The sequence below is a fragment of the Penaeus monodon genome, chromosome 36 (genome assembly GCF_015228065.2).
Source record: "Penaeus monodon isolate SGIC_2016 chromosome 36, NSTDA_Pmon_1, whole genome shotgun sequence".
NCBI lineage: Eukaryota > Metazoa > Arthropoda > Malacostraca > Decapoda > Penaeidae > Penaeus > Penaeus monodon.
In genome coordinates, this window is record NC_051421.1 from 18177006 (window position 1) to 18197005 (window position 20000).

The following is a 20000-nucleotide window of genomic DNA, read 5'->3' on the forward strand; positions in this document are numbered from 1 at the left end:
AATGTTTTTATATTTTTATTTATTTATTTATTATTTTATTATATTTTTTGTGTTTATCCCTACATTTATGTATACAAGCTACATTTATTAAAGGGGTGTACCTTATTTTTAATGTAATAATTTAAAAAATTGTTTTTTTTTCCACCCTTGATAAAAACCCCTTTATCTTCAAAAATAGGAAATTAGAACGGTAAAAAAGATTTTCAAAAAAGGGAAATTAATAAGAAACTAAAGTTTAAAACTTTAAGAGGATTCAGGACCGTGTTTTTCCCAGTCCATTGTACTTTAGTAAGATATCTTGGGAATTATGGAAGAAGGAAGATTGCGCGAACAAAAGTTTTCTTCTGTAAATTATTCGCAATGATCCCATATCTAAGGGAATGGTATGTGCATTACGGGTTTTTGGAAATAAGAACGTACTGTTTCTAGGTTTTTTCATAGTGCAAAATGTATGATTTTAAGGGAAGCCCCTGATGAAAAAGGGGGCAAATTTTTTTTTCCCAACTTAGCTCGTTTATAAAAAGAGGTTCCTAATCTGGGGGGGGGGGGGGGGGGGGCAGAAATTTTCCAAGTGGTGCCCCCGAGCCCGTGGGGAAAAAGCGGGGGAATTTTTTAAATTTAAAGGGCGTAGCTCTGGATGTTAGTATAGTGAAAACTTACTTTATGTGTCTACTGAAAAAATTTTGTAAAAATATCGTAATTAATAAGGGAAACCCCCCCCAAATTTAAATTTCTTTTTTTTTTTCCTTTTTTTCCTTTAAGAAAGGTTTTAGATTAGTAAGAATATTATTTTCCTTTTTCCCTTTGGGGAAAAAATTTTAAAAACTGCGTAAATTTTCGCATTATATATATATATATATTAATATATATATATATATATATATATATAAAAAATTTTATATATATTATGTATATTATATTTTTTCCTTTTTATATATATATTTATATTTTATATATATATATAATATATTTTTATATATATAAAAGTTTAAAATTATACATATATATTTTATAGGGTTATATAATATATTTATTATAAAATTTTAATTTTAAAATATATCTATAATTATATATAATTTTAATTATATTATATATATAATCTATATAATATATTTTCTATATATATATATAAAAATATGGGAACTTTTTCGTGCTTTCATTAAAAAAGGGGTAAAAAAAAAACACATTTTTTAACATTATCTGTTTGTATAATAAATAAATAAAAAATTTAATTTACAAAATTATTTCAAAACCGGGGAAAAACCAAAAAACATTTTTGCTTTCGAAAAAAAAATACAAACGATTTTTTACAAAAAAGGGGGAATGGGCCCCATATCAGAGTTGGGGAAAAAAATTCGAAACCCAAAGGGGTGGTTCAAAAAAAGAAAAAAAAGACCGGGCCAAACTAAAAAATTCACTAAAAGAAGTAAATTCATATTATATGTACTATTTCCTAAAATATTAAAAACAAATTTAAAATTTTACCAAATATAAATATATTATATATAATATATAATATATTTTAAAAGCTTTTATTTAATTTTTTTTATAAAAAATTAATATTTCATTTACACACACACACACACACACACACACCCCACACCACCACAACACACACCCCCCACCCCCACACACACACCACAAATATATAATATATATATAAATTTTTAAATATAATATATATTTTTATATTTTATATATAATTTATATATTTTATATATATATATATATAATTAATTTATATACAGACATACAAATATATGTATTTTTATATATAACAATACATATGCATGTTATGGGGTGTGTGTGTGTGTGTGGTGTGTGGTGTTGTGTGTGGGGTGTGTTTGTGTGGGGTGTGGGTGTGTGTGTGTGTGTGTGGGGTGTGTGTGTTTTGTGTGTTTTGGGGTGTGTGTGTTGTGTGTGTGGGTGTGGGTGTGGGGTGGTGTGTGTGTGTGCCTATATAATATTATATATAAATATATAATAAATTATATATATTAATATATATATTTTATATGATGTATGAGGGATATACATATGAAATTTATATATATATATTAAAATAAATAAAATTATTATATAAATATATATAATAATATTTTTTATTATATAATTTTTATATATATATATTATATATTATATTATAATAAAATATATATGTAGTATATAAAATATGAAAAAAGTATGTTATTATGTGCAATATAAAAATTATATATATATTTTATATATATATATATTTTAAAAATATATATATATTATATATAAAAAAAAAAAAAAAAAAATGAGTCTAGTCATTTTCTTTGAAAAAAAAAACAAAGGGGGCAATATCCATTTAATTGTTACAAATACCCTAATTATACAAAGAAAACCGGGGTATTTCTTTATGTAAGATCATGTAAAACCCATGTAGTAAAACGTGAGGGGCCTGTACCGACATATCAACCCAAATTTAGCTTTGATAGTATCATTTGAAAACTGGGAAGGCAAATGAATTGTTAAAAAGTGAAAAGACGAGAAAATGAAAAAAAAGATAAACTTTGAGTAACCTGTCACACAAACGGGTACATACCCAAATCAAATTTTTTTTAAAAGAGTTCCCCCAATTTTTTTTTCACATTTCGGGGCAATTTGCCAATCACCCACTATTGATACGGGTTTTTAAAACTATTGGGAAAAAACCCCCCAAGATTTAAAAGGCCGAGGTAATGTATGTTATCTACTATCGGACACGTTTCAAGCCCCCCTTAGTTTTGGAGAAAAGCAGAGCTGGTGTCTTGATGTGAGACGAAAGGGATGAAAAAGTTTCGCCAGTGGATGGGTAAAAAGTTCGGAAATGTTTTTGGGAAAATTTCCTATGAAAATGTCACCTTAAAACTAGGAAGTAGAAAATGCAATAAAAGAAAAAAACAGGGAAGGCATGAAAAAAAGGGGGGCAGAAGATAAAGGTCAACTGAAGGGCATGTCAAAAGAAGAAATCACTTTAAAACTAAAAAAAAAAAAAAAAACGGAAGGGGGGGGGGGGGCGAAAAACATCGATGACGTAACTAACAAATAAAAAAAAAAATAAAAAAGGTAACAACTAGAAAGCCAAGAGTAAACAACAAAAAACCACTCCTTGTAAAGGAGTGGTTCAAAAGCTTACGTATTAATGGACTTTACATGAAATGCCCTTTTTTGCAGACAGCTTATTTATTTCGTAAAACTCCCCTCTGGATTCAAAACAGCCTTATTAGATGGAGGATGCGGTGGAGACATCAGGAGAAAGGAACCTCATCTGGTACCCCATCATCCTTGACAATGTGCTTTCCCTTTAGAAAAAGGAATAGGATTCTTCCTCGGCGCCAGGGAGTACATTGAGCCGGGGATGCGAATACCAATACTGCCTGTACGTCGAAGGACACGGGTACATCTCCTTGCATGTGCCGGCCCTCCATACACCTCGCTGTCCGGTCGCTGCCACGTGTGGTTCGAGTTCCTGCAGGAGTAGAAGGTAATTTGTTGGATTGTGATAGTTTTGGGAAGGAGGGGGCCTTGTTTGATATTTTAAACAAAAGGTAAGTCGAAGAAATAATGATATAATAAATATAAAAATTTAAATTTAAAAAAACCCATGTAAATATTGTGGTTTTGAGAAATGGTTATTCCCAATTTGGGTCCATAGCTTGTTAAACACGACCAAAGAAAGCTCACTGGGGTATAAAAACAACGCAACAATCCACATTTTAAATACAATATACCAAGCCCCCCCAAAAAGGTTCAAATTTAAAACAACACTGCATAAACCGTAACCCTATTCCCGCTAAACAACAACCCATAAACAGAAAAAAAAAAAAAAAAAAAAAAAAACTTACCTAACCAAGACGCAAGAGGCTCCGAGATAGTAATCATGGTCTCGATTTGCCCATGCGTCTACGTCGCACACGAACGCAGAGGACAATCCAGCAGGTACGTGGAGATCTCACCCTTTGTGAGGAAGAAGGGACTCTTTAGAAAGGCATGGTTGGCATCTTGATAGTGACGTAATAACGACGTGACGATCAGTGTTTAACAACGACGGGATAATGGTCAGTGACGGAATAGCGACGTGATGACGATAAGTGAGTTATGTACATGATGATCAGTGACGTAATAGTGACGTGATGAGATCAGTGACGTAAATATTCCGGTGATGATGAATAGTGACGTTATGATCAGTGGCGTAATAGTAAAGTGATAATGATCGTTTTTAAAAAATAAAAGAAGAATGCGGTGTAGTATTGAATTATTGGTATTTTGAGTAATGGCTGTAAGAAGGGAAGGTTGATTGTTATTGTTCCCAAAATTTAAATGTATCTTCATTGTTGGTCGTGTTGCATTAGTGTCATCATTTGTAATTTTCATTATCAGTGTTTCTGTTCCAGGATTACAGGACCTAATTTTTTATAGAACCAATGCTTTTATAACGTGGCCCCGGAACCACAGTGTTTCTTCGATCTTGTCACTGTCTTTCACCATTCTAGGCTTGTTTTTCTTTCTATACGTTATTGAGTCTTTTTTATACATTAAGGATCGCTTCTCATATACATTATTGTTTTTTTTTCTTTTCCAATAATCAATTACTTTTTCCTTATGCATTAAAACCTCTTCCCCCTATACATTAATGACCTCTTCTTTCCCGTGCATTAATGACCTCTCCTTCCTATTTATTGATGACCTCTTCTCTTATTTATTGGTGACCCTTTTTCCTATATGTTAATGACCTCTTCCTCTGTTACTGATGACCTCTTTCTCCAATACATTAATGACCCCTTTCCCTATAATTAATAACCTCTTCCTCCTGCCATTAAGCCTTTTCCCTTTTTTCTCTTCCTATACAATTAATGGCCTTTCCTCCTATACTTTACTGATCTCTTCCTCCTATTTATTGATGACCTCTTCCCCCTATACATTACTGACCTCTTCCTCCTATACATTAATGGCTTCTTCCTCCTATAAATTAATGACTTCTTTTTCCTATACATTAATGACCTTTTCTCCTATACACTAATGACCTCCTCCTCCTATTTATTGATGACCTCCCACTATTCAGTCAACATTTCTGCTAGACGTTTTGATAATGATTCTTCTTTCGATTATCATTACTTAGGATGACGATTTATACATACTAAAATTTACTCGTATACTTTATGTAACCAGCTAATGGATCCATAGGGTCATGAAAATATCTCGGGAGTACCTTTTACATAATTACCCTTTCGCCTACATGTAGACTCCAAAAATCGAACTGAAGGAACTGTGGAGTATAAACTACACGCCAGACTTCTAACAAAATTTACACTGTATGCCCAACACCAGCGTATGGGACTCCTTCACCAAATGCAACGTGGATAACCTCAAGCAATCAGTCCCTTTGCCGCCAGATTTATGGCACGCTTTTGCACACGTACCCCTGCCCTTAATAATCACTTTAAAAAACTTAATTAATTTGGAATAATCAAGGCACGCGGACAAGCACGCAAACTCGCAGTCATGTACAAGATCGCAAACACGTGATAAGTATTGGCAAACGCGAATATTTACAAACACCCCCAAAGGGACACACATGAATTTTTTTACACACCAAAATAAACAGTTCTTTACAAAATACAGAACCGGGAAAAACAAAACAGCTGAAACTTTCAAAAAACCATTTAAACAAACAGTTCTTATACTTACCTCTATATCTACATCTACACGAAACATTACCATTTAGACCTTAGCAACAAACCCCCACAACTTGATACAGATTTACCCAAATGATAATAATGCAGAAAGAAATATCGAATAAAAAAAACTGACGAATAACAGGGATTGACACCACACAATAAAAAAGATTTTCCCAGTCATCCCCTTTGACGAAAATACTATGTTAACTTTATGGGTTTCATGATCTAGTCATTTATTAAACTCGCGTTATTATATTCAACGAGCTGGCATTGCGTACGTCATAGCTTCATTCGGTAAGCAGGCGGTTGGGGTAAACAGAAACGGAAAGTCACTGAGGGTCTAATCTTAGACCAAAAGAGCATGTATGTTTTTCAAGAAAAATGTTATTATTATCATTATCATAATTAAAATTATCATCATCTCATTGTTATTATTTATTATTCAACATTATTATTTTATTTTCATTATTATTACTATTATTTTTATCATTACAAATTATCATCATCATCATCATCATCATCGTCATCATTATTGTCATCATCCATTACTTCATTCTTATTATCATTACTATTATTATTATTACTTTTTATCAGTAGTAGTATCATGTTTGGCATGTAGGGCATATGTACATCAAAGAGTACTATTCAATATTATTATTAATACATTATTATTATTATTTTTATTATTATTATTATTATTATTATTATTATTTATTTTATTATTTTGTTATTGTTATTATTTTATATATTCATCATCATATCATCATCATCAAACATCAGCTCATCATCCTCATTCCCCTCATACATCATCATCATCCTCATCATCATCATCATCATCATCATCATTCATCATTCATCATCAATAAACCCTCAGCATCATTATTTTATTTTTATTATTATTACTACTTTATTATCATCATTATTATTATTATTATATTACGTTAGGCATGTAGACATATGTACCCAAAGAAAACAGAGATACATTTTAAAAATATGGTTTTGGATCTAAACGGCATTAACCAAACGTTACAGGCCTTATTTAATCAACTCAGGGTTAAAAAGGAGAATGTACCATTTGACTTTAATTCAATAAGTTTAATATATACAGCGTGAGAGAAAGAGTGTTACTTTTTTCAAAAGAGATTTTTTTATCACTAAGAATGAAAAAGACGGTAAAAATGAGGCTTTGTGATAACAAGGGACATCTGTTTTTCTCTTTTTTTCTCTCTCTCTCTTTCTCTTCTTTCTTCCTCTCTTTTTTTTTTTGGCTGAAAGGAATTGACCTGTGGCCGCAGGATATGCCAGGGCAATAACAGGGCCTGTTTTTACGACCTGAAACCAGAGATAAGGGGAGGGAGTGTTTTTGAATGCTTGCGTCATCCCATTTTCTGTTATCCTCACACGTGGCTCGTTTTCACAAGCATAAATAATTTTTTAACCTTCGTCTGCCCGCTACAACTGTGGAGGAGTTTACCCGGAGTTCTCGAGTGTGTCCTCGTTACCCAAGCAGCGTCGACCGCATCTTCCTGGGTGGCTCGCAGGCTGAGGCTTTTATGTTTAGAGGGCATGTCTATGGCCATTATGCCCCAGGCCTGATTATCCGTCCGCCCTTTGCTAGGTATCCTACTTGAGTACTGCTTCCCGTTGTTCAAGAGAATGTGTCCTTCCATGTAATGTACTCAGGAAGTATCCACCAAACTCTCACTGAATACAGGAATCTCCCTCTTAGCTTTTTCTGATCCGGAGGGGGTGAAACAGAATCTTGATGGTTCTTCGGGCCAAAAAATAGCATAATAAAGCATTACCCTCAAACCACATGATGACCTGGACTCGGCGAGTTGTCCCGTGTGAAGACGTCCCTCACCGTCGATATTGACATGGTGGCACACCCTACATGAATGAAATTTGTCCAGTTTTTTCAACACTATGAAGCAGTCCCTGCACCTGTAAAAAAATGCGCTATGTGGTACCACTCTATGAAATCCAGGACGATGCTGAGTTTTTCCAAGAATACGACTGAACTATTTGGATAATGATACAAAACACAGAGCTCGGAATTCACGAGAAGGTAGTGGCCAACCATTTCCCTTTTTATTGTTTTTTAATCCCTTTTGTAAAGTATAGTTTTCTGGACATCAGCTTTAATACTTAAAACTCATGATCCAAAGACATCTAACCCATAAATTGAAAGATGGTCCCGAATACAAAATGATTAGTTCTTTCCATTCCTTCAGGTGTAATACAAAAATCAGGTAAATGCTCGATTCCATGAACGCTGGGAGATGACACCGACAAAGAGGATTCAAGAGAATATCAGTCCTCTATGATATCGAAACCTCGGGAGCGCTGGGAACCGATTTCTTTTTTGCCGATCAGTGCTCCCTTTCTTGACGAGCGATTCGTAGGTTTGGGTGCAATCGCTATAGTCAGGCTTGGTGTTTAATATTTTGTTATTTTTTTCTTTCTCCCTCGCTCTCTGTCCCTCGCGCCTTCAGTCTCTACTATCTATTGATCGATCTGTTTATCTCCCTCTCTCTCGTCTCTCTCTCTCATCCTCTCCATCTCTCTCTCTCTCCTCTCGTCCTTCTCCTCTCTCTCTCTCTCTCTCTATCTTTCTCTTCTTTCTCTTTCTTTCTTCTTTCTCCTCTTTATCTCCCTCCCCATCTATCCTTCACTTTTATACTACTGTATCTCTTTCTCTCTATCCGCTGGAATTTACATTCATAATGATATCACAACCTGATCTGTACTTTGTGCTAACAGACTGATCATCTTAATTTCTAGCATAGCTGTGAATTGATGATTACGCATTTTCTTCTAAACCCATCATCCACACTTCAGGTTTACGAGCTCCATCTACGGCAAATACAATTTTTAGGGTTTTAGACACGGCTTCCTCGTCATCGCGGATTCCAGACGAGAGCGAAACCTCCTCACTGGCGCCCCAAGAGATTCAGGTAAGGCGGAGCGATTCACACTCGTGTAATATATGGAAAGAGATATATACAGATATGCAGGAAAAACACAGATGCCAATTCATTTATCTGCTTGCTATTGCTACCATAATTTAATACTACACATACACACTACATACATACACACACCGACAACAGACACACACACACACACACACACACACACACACACACTACACACCCTATATATATATGTATATATTATATATATATATATATATATAATATATATATATATATAATGTATATATATACATGCACACACAGACACAACACACACACACACACACACAACACACACCCACACACACACACACACACCACACACACACACACCAGAACACACCATACACACACACACACACATATATATGTTATATCTATATATATATATATATATATATATTATAGTTATATATATATTATTTATACATATATACATGCACACCACACACACACACACACACACACACATCCAAAACATTCACACACACACACACACACACACACACAAAACAAACACAAACACACACACTTATGTAGCTTATCACCAGACATCATAGGACACACACACATAGCACACACACACACACCACACACCACACCCCCACACACACACTACACACACACACACACGCGCGCGCACACACACGCACTACAACACGCACTACACACGCACTACACACGCAACACACACACACGCACGCACTCACCAGCAGCACACAACACACACACACACACACCCACACACACACACACACACACAAGACACACACACACATACACAAACAACAAACAAACAAACAAACAAAACCACACACACACATACATATATGTGCGTGTGCGTGTGCGTGCCGTGCGTGTGTGTGTGTGTGGTGTTTTGTGTGTGTGTGTGTGTGTCTGTGTGTGTGTGTGTTTGTATTAATATATATAGAATTTATATATATATAATTATATATATATATATATATATATGTATATATATGTATTATGTATGTATATATCTTGGATATATATATATGTGTGTGTGTTGTGTGTGTGTGTGTGTGTGTTGTGTGTGGTGGTGTGTGTGTGTGTGTGTGTGGGTGTGTGTGTGTGTGTGTGATATTGAGATATATATATATATATATATATATATATATATATATTATAACAAATATAAATATATGTCGTAAATATATATATATATTATATATATATATATATATATATATATATATATATATAATATATATATATGGTGTGTGTTTGTGTTGTGGTGTGTGGTGTGTGTGTGTGTGTTGTGTTGTGTGTGGTTGTGTGTGGTGTTTGTGTGTGTGTGTTGGTGTGTGTAGTGGGTGATGTGTGTGTGTGTGGTGTGTGTGTGTGTGTGTGTGTGTTTTGTGTGTGTGTGTGTGTGTGTGTGTGGCTGTGTGTGTGTGTGTGTGTGTGTGTGGTATGTGTCTGAATGTTGTGGTGCGTGTGTATACATCATACATATATATATATATATATTATATATATATATATATATATATATTAATATAATATATATATATATGTATGGATGTATGTATGTATGTATGTATGTAGATGTATATATATGTGTAATATATATGTATGTAATATTATATATATTTATGATAGAATATATATATATATTATATATATATATATATATATATATTATATATATATATAGTATAATACACACACACACACACCACACACACACACATATATATATTATATATATATATATATATATATATAGATATTATAATATATATTATATATATATAGCATATATATATATTATATGTTATATATAATATCTCTATATTATATAATATATATATATATATATATATATATATATATATATATATTGGGGGGTGATTGTGTGTATATATATTTATGTATTGTTATTTTACTTATTTATTTATTCATATTGTGTGTATATTATATACATATAAATATGTATGCTACATTTTATTCAGTGTGTACCTTACTTAATGTATAATTGAAAAATTGTTATATTTTCAAGCACTGATAAAACTCATTTATCTTCTAAAATCGGAGAAATCTAGAACGGTATAAAGAGTCAAGCAAGAAATTATAAGAACTGAAGATTAAACTTTAGAGGATCAGACCGTGTTGTTCCACGTCCCATTGTACGTAGTAAGATATCTTGTAGATATATGGAAGAAGGAGATTGCGCCGAACAGTTTTCGTCTGTAAAATTATCTCTGGGCAATGATCCCCATATCTGAGGAATGGTATGTGCTTACAGGTTTTCTGAAATAAGACGTACTGTTCTCTATGGTATTTTCATATGTGCATAAATTATGAGTTTAAGAAGACCCTGATGTAACAGGCAATATTTTTACAATATTAGCTACGTTTATACAAGAGGCTACTAATCTAGGGGGGGGGCAGTAATTTCCAAGTGGTGCGCGAGCCCGTGGGGAAAAGCATGGAATTTTCTCTAATTATAAGGAGCGTAGTCTCTTGAATGTTAGTATAGTGCACATCTACTTTATGTGTCTATCTGAAAAATTTGTAATGATATCGTAATTAATAACGGATATCTATTTATGTTTCTTTGTTTTTTTTTCCTTTGTTTTCCTTAAGTCAAGTTAGTAGTATTAGTAAGGAATATTATTTTCCTATGCCTTGAAAAATGTAAACTGCGTCATTTCGCATATATAGATATATATATATATAATTATATATATATATATATATTATATATATATTATATATATATATATATATATATATATATATATATATATATATATTATATATATATATATATCTATATAGATAATATATATATATATATATATAGACTTTTTCGTGCTTTCATTATAAATGGTGAAAAAAACACATATTTTAACATTATCTGTTTGTATAATAATAAATAATAAATAGGTTACTAATATCTTCACAACAGGAAACACGAACATGTTTTGCTTTCGAAAACAAATACAAGCCGATTTAAGGTATGATACAAAGGAGGATAGGCCCGATATCAAGTGGAAAAACGATATTCGAGAACCAAGGAGGCTATGGATTCAAAAATAGAAAAAAAAGTACCGACCACAAACTAAATTGTCGCACTAATTGAAGTGAAATTCCCCATATTCATGGAAGGGAATGTACTATACATAACTATCTAACTAATATATAATACAAAAATAAATATATTATATAATCTTATATAATATATATATATATCTATATATATATATGTATATATATATTATATACCTTTACGACACGCAACACAAGACAACCAACAAAACACACACACACACACACACACACCCACATACATATACATGTATATATTATATTATATATATATATATATTCTATATATATATATATATATATATTAATATATATATATTCATATATAATCTAGTATGGTATATAATAATATCTATTATATTACAGACATACAAATATATTGTTATATATAGTACATATACATATGCATGTATATGTGTGTGTGTGTGTGTGGTGTGTGTGTGTGTGTGTGTGGTGTGTTGTGTGTGTGTGTGTGTGTGTGTGTGGTGTGTGTGTGTGTGTGTGGTGTGTGTGTGTGTGTGTGGTGTGTGTGTGTGTGGCATATATATATAGATAATATATATATTATATCTATATATATATATATATAGATATATATATATAATAATATTATATATGTATATATATATATATAATATATATATATATATATTATATATAACAGGACATACAATAGATGTATATATATATACATATAAATATGCATGTATATGTGTGTGTGTGTGTTTGTGTGTGTGTGTTGTGTGGTTTGTGTGTGTGTGTGTTTGTGTCTGTGTTTGTGTTTGTGTTTGTGTGGTGTGTGTGTGTGTGTGTGTGTGTGGTGTGTTGTGTGTGTGTGTGTGTGTGTGTGTGTGTGGTGTGGTGGTGTGTGTGCTGTGTGTGTTGTGTGTGTGTGCATATATATATCATATCTATATATATATCTATAATTATATTATATATTATATATATCTATATCATCTATATATCTATATATATATGTAGATATATACATCTGCTACTATATAGACAAATGTATGTATAATCATGTGCCATCATATATATCTTCTATCTATATATCTATCTATACTATATAATACTTATATATATCTATCTATATATGAATAGAAGTGAAAAAAAATGATTCTAGAATCATTTCCTTTGAAACAAATTCAATGTTCGCATTATCTCATTCAATTAGTTACAATATACCATATATTCCCATACAGAACCGGGATATTTTCTTATATGTAAGATCTATGTAAACCTATGTAAGTAATAACGTGACTGACATGTACCTGACATATCACCATTCAGCTTTGAATTCGATATACATTTGAAAAACGTATAAAGGCAAATGAATATGTAAATGTGAAGAACGATAAAGTGAACAACAGAATAAACTTTGATGTAACCTGTTCCACATAACGCTACATACAAGTCAAATTTTATTTAAAATATCCCAATATTTTATTCACATTGCGGGTCTAATTTTCCAATCACTTCTATAATGATACAGGGCTTTTGGGAAGACTAATTGAATCACCGTAAGATACATAGGCCGATGTAATGTATGTTATCTACATATCGGACAACGATTGCATGCCACTTCGTTTATGGAGAGAAACAGATCTTGGTGTCTTGATGTGAGCGAAAGGTATGAACATGTTTCGCCAGTGAATGATACAGTTCGAGATAATTTTTGAATGTTCCTATGAAAATGTCACTCTAAAGCTAGGAGTAGAAATGCAATAAAAGAAACAGAGGAAGGCATGAAAACAGAAACAGAAGATAAGGTCAACTGAAGGGCTGTCAAAGAAGAAATCACTTTAAAACTAAAAGACATAAAAAAAAACGAAGGGGGGGGGTGCGAAAACATCGATGACGTAACTAACATAAAATAAAATAAAAAAGGTAACAAACTAGAAGCCAAGAGTAAACAACGAGAAACCACTCTGTAACGGAGTGGTTCAAAGCTTACGTATTTATTGGACTTTACAAGAAATTCCCTTTTTTTTGCAGCCAGCTTATTTATTACGTAAAACTCCCCCTCCCTGGATTAACAACATCCTATTAGATGGGATGGATGCGGTGGAGACACCAGGAGAAAGGCACCTCATCTGGACAACCACATCCTTGACATGTGCATTCCTTAGAGAAGGATAGGATTCTTCTCGCGCCCAGGAGTACATTCGGGAGCCGGGATGCGATACCACTACTGCCTGTCGTCGAAAGGACACGGTACATCTCCTTGCATGTGCCCGCGTCCTCCATACACCTCGCTGTCCGGTCGCTGCCACGTGTGGTTCAGTTCCTGCAGGAGTAGAAGTTAATTTGTTTGACTTGTGATAGTCTTTGGGAAGGCGAGGGCCTTGTTTGATAATAACAAAAGGTAAGTCGAAGCAAATCATGATATATAAAATATAATAATATAATTAAAAAAAACATGTTAATATTGTGGTTTTTGGAGAAATGGTTATTCCAATTTGGGTCATAGCTTTGTTAAACACGACAAAAGAAAAGCTCAACTCGGGTTAAAACAACGCCACAAGCCAATTTTTCATACAAATATACCAAGCCCCACCAAAAATGGTCGATTAAACACACTGCATAACCGTAACCCTATTTTCGCTAACAACACTCCTAACAGTAGAAAAAAAAAAAAAAAAAAAAAAACTTCCTAACCAAAGAGCAATGAGGCTCTCGAGAATAGTATCAGGTCTCGCTTTGCCCATGCGTCACGTTCGCACACTTCCTGCAGAGGACAATCCAGCAGGTACGTGGAGATCTCAGCCTGTGAGGAAGAATGGACTCGTTAGAAAGGCATGGTTGGCAGTCTGATAGTGACGTAATAACGACGTGACGAATCATGATTAACAACGACGGGATAATGGTCCAGTGACGGAGATAGCGACGTTGATGACGATAAGTGACTTATATGTTACATGATGATCAGTGACGTAATAGTGGACGTGATGATGAATCAGTGACGTAAATAAATATTCCGTGATGATGAATAGTGCGTTTGTTCAGTGGCGTAATAGTAAAGTGATAATGATCGTTATAAGATAAAGAAGAGCGGTGTAGTATTGAATTATTGGTATTTTGATAATGGCCTGTAATAGTAAGGTTTGATTGTTATTGTCAATTCAAATGTATCTTTCATTGTTGGTCGTGGTTGGCATTATGTCATCATTTTGTAATTTTTCATTATCAGTGTTTGCTGTCCAGGATTACAGGACCTATCTTTAATAGAACCACTGCTTTTATAACGTGCAGGAACCAGCGTATTCTATTTCACAGTGGTTCTTCTGTCTTGTCACTGTCTCTTCCCATTCTAGGCTTGTTTTCTTTCTTATAACGTTATTGATGGTCTTTTTCTATACATTAGGATCGCTTTTCTCCCTCATATACATTTATTGTTTTTTTTTCTTTTCAATACATCAATTACTTCTTCCTTAGCATTAATAACCTCTTCCTCCTATACATTACTGACCTCTTCTTACTGTGCTTAATGACCTCTCCTTCCTATTATTGGGGGGGGTGACCTCTTCCTCTTATTTATTGGTGACCTCTTCTTCTATATGTTATGACCTCTTCCTCCTGTTTAACTGATGACCTCTTTCTCCAATACATTAATGACCTCTTTCTCCCTATATATTCATAACCTCTTCCTCCTGCACATTAATGACCTCTTCCTCCTATACATTAATGGCCTCATTCCTCCTATACTTTACTGATCTCTTCCTCCTATACATTATGGCCTCTTCCTCCTATAACTTTAACTGATCTCTTCCTCCTATTTATTGATTACCTCTTCCCCCTATAACATTACTGCCTCTTCTCCTATACATTAATGGCTTCTTCCTCCTATAAATAATGACTTATTTTTTTCCTATCATTATGACCTTTCTACCTATACACTAATGACCTCCTCCTCCTCCTATTTATTGCTACCTCCCACTATTCACGCTCAACATTTCTGCGAGAACGTTTTGATAATGATTTCTTCTTTCGATTTATCATTATTAGGATGACGATTTATCCATACTAATAAATAACTCGTATACTTTATGTAACCACTAATGGCATCCATAGGGTCATGCAACTATCTCTCGGGCTACCTTTTAACATAATTACAACACTTGGGCATCGCGCCTACATGTAGACTCCAAAATCGAACTGAAGAAGAACTGTGGATGTCTAACGTACACGGCCAGACTTCTAACACAAGGGATAAACTGTAAATGACCCAACGACCAGCGTATGGTACATACTTTCCTTCACACAACCAAATAGCAAACGGTGCCTGGCTAACCCTCAGAGCAACTTCAGTTTCCCCTTTGAGTTGCCGCGCCAGATTTATTGGCACGCATTTGCACACGTAAAACCTGCCATTACTACACATTAAAAACTTAATTAATTTGGAACTGATCAAGGCACGCGGACAATGCACGCAAAACTCGCAGTCATGTACAAGATCGCAACCATCGTGATAAGTATTGGCAAACGCGAATATTACAAACACCACCACATGACACACATGAATTTTAGACACACCATACTACAGTTCTTTACAAAATACAGAACCAGGCAAAACAAAAACAGCTGAAACATTTCACAACCATTTTAAACAAACAGTTCATTATACTTACCTCTATATCTACATCTACACGAAACATTACATTCGGACTTATCAAGAAACCCCCACAACTTGATACAGACTTAACCCAAATGATAATAATGTCCAGTAGAAATATCAGAATAAAGAAACTGACGATAACATAGGGATTGACACAACAATAACAAAGATTTCCAGTCCTTCCCTTTGACGAAAATACTTGTTAACATTATCCGTTTCATTGATCTAACGTATTTATTCACTCGCGTTATTATATTCAACGAGCTGCATTGCGTACGTCAAGCTTTCATTCGGTAAGCAGGCGGTGGGGTGAAACAAAACGGAAAGTCCTGATGAGCCTAATCTTAGACCAAAAGAGCATGTATGTTTCTCAAGAGAATGTTTATTATTATCATTATCATAAATTTAAATTACAGCCATCCTCATGTTTATTATTATATTCATCAACATTTTTATTTTTATTATTTTTTCTTATTATACTATTATTATTATCTTCCGTTTTCTCATCATCTCACATCATCGTCATCATTATTGTCATCATCATCATTCTTCATTCTTATTATCATTACTATTATTATGAATTACTATTATCAGTAGTAGTCTCATGTTAGGCATGTAGACATATGTACATCAAAGAGTACTATTTCAATATTATTATTAATATCATTATTATTAAAATTATAATTTTTATTATTTTTAATTAAAATATTTTTAATCATTAATATTATTATGATTATTATTATTATTATTATTGTTATTATGTTCTGTTATTGTTATTATTATCATGCACATCATCATCATCATCATCATCATCACAATCATCATCATCAATCATCCACATTTCATCATCATCATCATCATCATCATCATCATCATCTCATCATCACATCATCATCATCATGACCATCAGCGTCATGATTTTATTTTTATTATTATTACTACTTTTATTATCATCACTATTATCATTATTATTATTACGTTGGCATGAGACATATGTACAACCAAAGAATACAGAGATTACATTTAAGAATATGGTTTGGATCTAACGGCATATACCAACGTTACAGGCTTTATTTAATCACTCAGGATTCAAAGAGGAGAATGTACCATTTGACTTAATTCAAATAAGTTTAAATATACAGCGTGAGAGAAAGAGTGTTACTTTTTTCAAAAGAGATTTTTTAGCACTAAAATGAAAAAGATCGGTAAACTGAGGCTTTGTGATACAAGGCGACATCGTTTTTCTCTTTTTTTCTCTCTCTTCCTTTCTCCTCTTCTTCTTCTCTCGTTTTTTTTTTTTTTGTGCTGAAAGGAATTTGACCTGTGGCCGCAGGACTATGCCAGGGCAATAACATGGCCCTGTTTTTTAACGACCTGAAATCAGAGATAAGGGGGAGGGAGTGTTTTTGAATGCTTGCGTCATCCTATTTTCTGTTTATCCGTCATACACTGTGGCTCTTTTTCCAAAGTTCATAAACTAATTTTACGGAACATACTCAATTAATATATATATATATCGATATATATATATATATATATATATAAATATAATATATAATATATATATTTGTGTTGTTGTGTGTGTGTGTGTGTGTGGTGTGGTGTGTGGTGTGTGTGTGGGGTGTGTTGTGTGTGTGTGTGTGTGCGCATGTATGTATGGCTGACTCCCTCTTTTTCGCCTTTCCTGTCTTTTGAACACACACACACAACACAACCACACACACACACACACACACACACACACACACACACACACACACCACCATACACCCACAACACACACACAAACAACAACACATCAATATGCATACGTACATTGTATATATACTGTCTATTCATCTCACAAACATACACAGCCTCAGTTCAAGCTTCTCCATTAACACCAAATCAAGTGTGAAATCCTTTATAACTCCTTCCTTAACAGATTGTCCTTACACTATCTGCTATGCCTGGTCTACTCTTACCCGTTAATACTGTCGCAATTCGTCTATATGAAAACTTGAGCTACCAAAATAAAGTCCTAATGTAAAATTAAGGAGCTTAGCATCACAACTACCAACAATAAAATATGACGCATAGTCTTCATATACAAACTCATAATATCATCTAACGGATGATATAAATGATCATATGCATACTCTAAGATACGAAAAGCAAAAGAAAGAAAGAAAGAAAAAAACGTAGTGAGATGCATTTGTCATGGGACTGTCATGATTTCCTCGGCAATGCACTTGTCTCCACTCAACTGCCGTGTTCTACGAGATTCTGAATTACCATACATTGTTATCCTCCTACTCCTTCCTACAAATCCTTTTGCCAAACCATATCAGTTTGCGTTATCATTTTTCTTTGTCACTTTCTTTCTTCTTCTTAGATCTTTGGGATGCATATTATATATAATATTTTTATCTCTCTTTACGCCCTCGCTCTTTATCTTCTCTCCCTTTTTCTCATCTTCTTCTTCCTACCGTGGCCCAAGTTAATAAAAAAAAAGGTCCTTTCGAAGCGAAAATAACAATGAAAACGAACCATTTCCATTAAATTTTCATCTCACGCTAAACGTATAATCGCGACGCTCCGACACCGTCACATGCCACGAATTTGTTTAATTTTTAATAATTACAAGTAGGACATGTGAGGAAAAGTTCTGTCAGTGTTGTTTTTGAAGTGCATATATATATTCTCTTTAGGTATTTCTCCTTCTCAGTGACTGATTATATCTTGTAGTAACGGTCGAATGACCTAAATGATAAGCCTACTCATCAGGACCTTTCCTTGTAGACCTAGCCAAGAGATAGTAGTTCGCCATTTTTCTTCATTTAAACACACACACACACTATGTATGCGTACGCGATATATACATATACATATACAATATATATATATATATATAATATCTATATATATATATATTATATTATATATATACATATATATATACATATTATATATATAATATATATGTATACATATATTATATATATATATATGGTATATATATTACTTATATATAATATAGATATATAATATATATATATGAGGGGCCGCGGTGGCCGAGTGGTTAGAGCATTGGACTCCAGACTGTCACGACGCAATCTGAGTTCGAGGGTTCGAGTCACCGCCGGCGCGATGTTTCCTTGGGACATGAACTTCACTTCGATTGCCTACCCAGAAAAACGACATACGCGCTTGTGAAGTCGAGCGCATGTGTCTTAGGGGTAGTCACCTGCCGTGGTACAAACCGCGTTGATTAGGAAGGGCATCAATCAGGCCAAGGGTGGGGCACGCCATATACCTCTCAGTATGAATTGAGAGAGGCCTATGTCCTTGCAGTGGCATGAATGGCTATTGAATAATATATATATACATATATATATATATAGATATAATATTATATATATATATATAGATATATCTGTGTGTGTGTGTGTGTGTGTGTGTGGTGTGTGTGGTGTGTGTGTGTGTATTTATATATGTATATATGTATGTATGATGTGTATATATATAATGTATATATATATCTATATATATATATTATTATATATTTTTTAAATGTGTATATTCATATGCAGGTGTGTTGTTCAGTGATTAAAGCAACCGGATAACAGATAGTACCGTTTGTAGTCTTACTTAATGCCAATA

At 33.4% G+C, this 20000-nt stretch overlaps 1 pseudogene; it reads right to left on the minus strand.

The window, feature by feature from the left end:
- Window positions 1-3310: 3310 nt before the first annotated feature.
- The window catches only part of LOC119595553, a 49553-nt pseudogene continuing 32863 nt past the window's right edge, over window positions 3311-20000 (minus strand).